Raw genomic sequence first — 6,085 nt, forward strand, 5'->3', positions numbered from 1 at the left:
AGTTGCCGTTCTTCCAGGTTTCCCTTTGACCATGCATGGAAGATGTCTGTGAAGCCTTTGGTTCTTTGTGAGGGGTTGAAGACGAGAGAGTAGTTTCAGTTGGGAGTTTCAGTTTTTCAAGGGCTACTGACATTCAGTGCTAAGTATCAGGAGGATGGGAAGGGCTGGGACGTGCAGATGGGGCTTCTAGAAGGTACAGAGAGACAGTTCTGGACTCCGAAAGCTATGAGATACTAAGAAGTCTTCCTTAACTGGCACTCAGTCTCAGCTGGGGTTAGCAGGAGGTACAGTACGTGATCATGAAGGCAAAGCCTGGGCAGGATCCGTGTTGATTACATTTCTCTGCTGCTAGATAGCCTGGTGTTGTCAAAGCCCCTCCCAGGGCTCGTCACTCACTGGAAATCTTGACGTTTTGATCCTCATTTCATAAAAGAAGCAGATGGGTGCATTTATGTACCAATACCTCATCTGTAACTCAGAGTCTGGGATGGATAAACTTCCCCTTTACAGCTGCTATACCAGAAGGATACCTTGAGCATCGTCTGTGAGTCCTGGTAACTGCAGAGCTCTGCCCAGACTGGTAGTTTTAAGGATTTCTTGTGAATTAAGCACTCAATGCTAGCTAGAAATCAACCTTGGCATAAATAAGTCTAGTGTAGGAAAATTTGTAAGATTAGAAATGTGTTCATGCTGGGCAGTGGTGGTGCACGCCTTTAATCCCAGCACTGGGGAGGCAGAGGCAGGCGGATTTCTGAGTTCCAGGACAGCCTGGTCTACAAAGTGAGTTCCAGGACAGCCAGGGCTACACAGAGAAACCCTGTCTCAAAAAACAAACAACTCTGCGTTCCTTGCTTGGCCAAGAGCATCATCCTTGCCCTTCCTCACACACCTGCCAGCAAAGCCAACATAGCCCAGCCTGATTGCTCTGAGCCACCCAGTGCTGCTGTAAGAAGCTAAGTGGGACTGTTTCAGGTTCCCAGTGTTCCCTGCAGAGCCAGCCATTCCTGTCTTGAGGCCACCAGTCTGTATTTTCCCTTCACTGTACTCCAGAAAACCTTGCATACTGCTTCAAGAAACCCAGGTCATTAGGTGTGATCTGAGAATTCCCCTCCCTGTGTCTAATTTTTTTTTTCAACCATACTCCTCTTGACCAACGAAGCTGTGGTCAGCTCAAAACCAGCCCACTCACGGGGGCTCCTCGGGGCCTCACTGTCTCCTTATCCTCACCCTCTATCCCACCCCTTGACCTTCATAGGGCCCAGGTCCAGCCATGGCCATGGGGTCTCCTCTCTGTAACTACCTGCTGCCATCCCTTTCCAGTCACCCACCCCGTGACTTCTGTAGGCTGACCTCTCTGTCCCTTCCCCATGAAACAGTCCCCAGCAGACTCGGCTGGCTCTGCAGTTGCCAGTTGTAGAGGATGTTCCAGTCAACGCCCTTTCCCTTCCTGTCTGCTTCATTTGATGCCCTTGATTCTCTCTCTCCTTCTCAGAGTTCTACCCCTGGCCTTAGTAACAGCGCCTTGGCCTCCTCTCTCACCATCCCCTCACATCTGAGTATTGCTATTTCCCAGGCTTCTGTCCTCAGCCTGCTTGGCTCAATGTACAATTTAAGTCACAAGTCCTCTGCTCAGAAGTCCCTTCTCTAGAGGTTTCCTGGTGTTCGTCACAGACTCTGACCCTGAGATCTGCCTGAGCCCAGGCTCCTGACTTGTCTTTCTGGCTGTTGGATGAAACAGTCCTCTAGGTACATCAGTGCCTGTTCAAAACAAGCACATTTATGATCAAACTTACCTTTGCCCCAAATTGTCTCCTTCTCAATCTTAATGGGTGGTGCCACCATCCACCGAGTTGTTCAGGCTAGTAACCTGGTATCCAAACAACTCAAACCAACGTTACCGCCAGATACTGCCAGCATCTGTCTCTCCCCTCCGTGCCCGCTATCTCTGATCTACTCCAAACTCATCGTTTCTCATCACTGGCCATTCTTGTTAGGAACCAAGAGAGCATGATCATAATCCAGTCATGTTACTTCCTTGGTCCAGAACATCCAGGGTGTTCCTAACGTACAGGAGTTTTAAATTGAAGCCGCTGTCGGACTGCCTCTGCAGCCTGTGATCCAGAACAGTTGGCATGAGCTACTGGGTTGAGTCTATGCAAGTCCTTGGCAGAGGGGGCACTGGGTAGGCCCTACAGAAAGACACTTACCTCTGGGTGTCAGGTCCTAGGTCCCACAGGCCACAATCCTGAGGTGCCCTCTGGGGCTTTTATTCTTGCCAGAAGGCCTGGGCAAGAACTAACTAACTCGTGTGTCCCATCAGCTCCTAACTCATTAGCACTATTTCACAAGGGCTGAAGAGCAAGCAGAGCTGGAGTAAACAATGGGATACCAGAAGGACCCTCCCCACCCCACCCCCAGGCTTGAGCTTGCTGCCTAAGCAAGCCTAAAACTGTACTGTCTGCTTCCCAAGGTATAAGCCCTCCCTCCACAGCTCTGGGATTCCATAGGCAGAGTGGACAGTGGGCCCCAGTTGAGCTCAGCCTTACCCCATGGAGCCAGTCCCCGTGTCTGTGGTAATGACACAGCCAGGGTCCAACCTATGATCTGCGTTTGTCAAAGGATGCTATCAGATGGACCAGGAAGAAGTCTCCTTATGAGATTGTTCCTTCCCTTATAAAGCAAGTGGGGAGGTTAGAGCATAAATTCAGCCCAGCGTCTGGGTACACGTCTCTCTCTGCCACGCACGAACCAAGCAGCTTTGAGCTGAATCTAAAACTCTACATGTTTGACCAGTAAGATGGCTCAGTGCTTGCTCGCCAGGCCCAATGGCCAGAGTTCATTCCCCAGGTCCCACATGGTGAAAGGAGAAAAATAGACCTAAGTTGTCCTCTGGCCTCCACACGTGTTCCATGGCACACAGATGCTTACACATATGCACACAAACATACATGCATAAATGAAACTCTTAAAGCTCTACATGCGCTGATGTATGGGTACATGCATAAAATTCCTAATAAACAAGCATCACACTGTATCCTATGAGTAGCCACGATTATTATCTCACATGATGGGTAGCGAATAATGCAAATGTAATACATTCTATTAATATTTTTAGAATATACCATTTTAGGGCTTTTTGTCCAAGAACAAATACCTTAAACAAACAAACAAACACCCTCTACCTGCCTCACTTTCTTAACTGCAGTGGGAGCAGCAACCACCTCTGTCCTAGCTGTAAGGACAGGGATGTTGATGCAAAGACCCTTAGTCTGACCCTTCCACGTGGGCACACAGTGAATGTGGGTGGCTCCTGTTCACATCACTACAACAACTGTTCAATGTGACCTCCTGTCACAGTTACCAGAGACTCCCAGCCATCTTGGCCAGTCTTCAGCTAGCTAGACCACCCCACTGAGACTTGGCTCAGAGTTTCCTCTGGCTGGAATTCTCTCCCTAACAGAATCTGGGGGCAGACAAGCCCAAGAATGCTCACTTGATCTAGTAACTAACTAAGCACGGAGGAACACAGGGTCAAGGCTCTGGGCCTAGCATCAGCTCTGCTGACACTCACTGTATGACCTCAGGCAAGGGAACCTCCTCACTCAGCCCCTCTTTTTCAGATGACTACAGAGCCTACCAAACTTGCCTATGGTTTCCCACAAGGTCGGCTCACATGAATGAGGGGATTTGAGATGTGTTTGCAATGATGCACACTCCTCAGTTGCTTACACAGAGTATTGAGTATTCCAAAAACAATGACTGGCCCTGTAGAGCTTGATATAGAGAATGTGGGAAGGCGTGGGAGTGAGCATATGTCATGGTTGGTAATAGGCTCATGACACAAAAGATGCCAGGAATGAACAGAAGACATGGTGGACACAGCCTGTGCTAACAACTCAAGTTTGAAACTGCTGACGTCTGGTCCCTTCAGAGCTGACACCTGTCAGTGACTTGCTCTCTCTAGGTTTCTGTCTCCTCAATAAGGAAATATGAGGTAAAAGGAACCAGCAGAGATCTTCTCCTCAATGCTGGGCTTCTGCTGTAATACAGGAGCAGCTTAGGCCAGGCCTGAATGGACCTATACCGGACCCTGGACCTTCTCCAGCTGCATTGGGCATTATGGAGAGGTAGCTGCACCCACAGATACAGAGCCAGGCTCTAACTCCCAAGGCAGTCTTCCTAGCATGCAATTTCTGGCAGGTCAAGCTGCCTTCATCGAGTCAACTGAAAACGAGCAGTGCCATTTCACTGGGTACTGTAAGAGGACAATGAGTGTTGTGTGCACACGCACACATGAGCACATGAACGTACACATGCAATGGGTCTGGGGTGTACTAAGCCTTTCAGTGTGAGTACCTGTCATCTGTTTTTCTCAGCTTGTCTGTGTGGTGGGGATTAGGGCTTCCCGTTACTGCTAGGAAGGGTCCTTTCCTGGCTCGCAGCCTGTGCCCAGGCTCCCATCTGTACAGAAGCAGCAGGGAGTGAGGGTGAGGCTGGAACCTGGATCCCCCAGATTCTAGCCTACACTTCCTCCCTGGCTAGGCTGCTCTCCTCAGCCAGATCTGGGCTACATGCATGTCCACAGGTAAACTTCTTTTCTCTCTTTGGGCCATTTTCCTCAAGGAGTCTTGAGGACAGTTCCAGGCAACAGTCATGGGCTCCAGTACTCTGGCTTTGGGTCGTTCTACAAATGTATCACCCTCTCTGTATTCTGCAGTCCTTGGCAGCTCCAGCTGTGCAAAGCCAAAGCCAATCCCTGCCGCTACCACCATCACCATCATCACCACCACCACCATGCTGCCTTGGAACTGTGCTAGAGAACCACTGCAGCTCTGTCCCCCTCCGTTTAGCCTAAAAGGATCTGGTAATCCTCAAACAGCCCCAGCCTAACCAGTCCCATGAAAGCCACTCTAGAATCATCTCTATTAAACAAAGGGCACCCCTCCCCGATCCCCCGCGTGTTCCCTCTGCATTGCTTGCAGAGTTCTTCCTAAGACCTTACTTCTGGGCCACACAAGCAATCTCCCCTGTGCCTCTCATTTGGGCAGTACTTGGAGGACTTCCTTAGGCTCTCCCCAGACTCCAGCCCAGTCTCTCGCCCAGGCTCAGAGCAGCCAATCACAGCAGGACAGGAGTGGCCTATCCCCTACTCAGGAGCCCCTTCCTCTCCTCCCTCCCTTTATGGGTGTGTCGCACACGCTGAAGCTTAATCAGGTGAAGTGTACCTGGTTCCTAGTGGCAGGGCGGCTGAGCCAGAGGCCGAGGGAGATGCAGAGAGGCACGAAGGCAGCTTGGCGTCCCAGGAGCCCCCGGCCAGGAGCAGCAGTTCAAACAGTAATGAAGATCTAACCCCAGGCAAGTAGCTGATAACTGTGTGATGGAGACTGAGGGATGTGTTTCATCCTGAAATAGAGTTGGAGGAGGGGGGGGCCCCTGTTTACTTAAGGCTTAGTCACCCCCTCACAGCTCGCCTACCTAAAGGAGAAGAAATAGAGCCAGGCCACCTGCCGGGGGGTGGGGGTGGGGTTGCAGCACCCACCTCTGGGGGAGAAAGATGGGATTAGCTGTGCTGCTTGGGACAGTGCCACCAGCCAGTGTTTGTCCATGGCCCTGCCTCTAGAGAGCCCGATGGGTTTGGCTTAATGCCTGGCAGTGCCTAGAGATCACCGTGAGTTTTCTGTATAGAGATTGGCTGGGAGATGCTTTCTTAGACAGAAGTTAAAATGTGAAAGGGATTAAATAGAAGAGAGAGCCCTGACCTGGGTCTGAACTCGAGAGCTGTCTCCACGAAGTGTGGGCAGAAGTTAGGGGCAAGGCTTTTCGAGCCAACTTGTGAGAGCTCAAATCCCAGCATCGTGGCTCAGCAGCTGTGCAACTTCGGGCCATTTGCTTCTTCACATCCCTTCTAGCGCCCGTGAACGGGGTCAGTCGCTGCTGTCTCCCAGCTGCTGTGAAAGTAAAATGAGTGTTCAGCATTTACCTTAGGGGGAAAGCTATGGAGATACTTTTGCAGCTTCTAACAGCGAGGCTTGCTAGATTAACAGTCTCCTTGAGGCTAACCTCAACTCTCAGGCCCTCAGCCCTC

The 6,085-nt window shown here is 50.7% G+C and overlaps 1 protein-coding gene across 9 annotated transcripts in view; it reads right to left on the minus strand.

Moving 5' to 3' along the window:
• Nucleotides 1-5,394, minus strand: part of Igfn1 (immunoglobulin-like and fibronectin type III domain containing 1) — an 87,721-nt gene extending 82,327 nt beyond the window's left edge. For 8 of the 9 annotated variants that reach the window (XR_001784087.1, XR_001784086.1, XR_387162.3 and 5 more), the window contains exons 1-2: nt 5,226-5,394; nt 4,357-4,461 (exon numbers count right to left, since the gene is read on the minus strand). The gene's annotated coding sequence lies outside the window, so the exon portion shown is untranslated. The remainder of the gene's footprint in view (nt 1-4,356; nt 4,462-5,225) is intronic. The other variant, XM_017319938.1, reaches the window with a different exon arrangement.
• Nucleotides 5,395-6,085: the final 691 nt, after the last annotated feature.

Source organism: Mus musculus, chromosome 1, assembly GCF_000001635.26.
Source record: "Mus musculus strain C57BL/6J chromosome 1, GRCm38.p6 C57BL/6J".
NCBI lineage: Eukaryota > Metazoa > Chordata > Mammalia > Rodentia > Muridae > Mus > Mus musculus.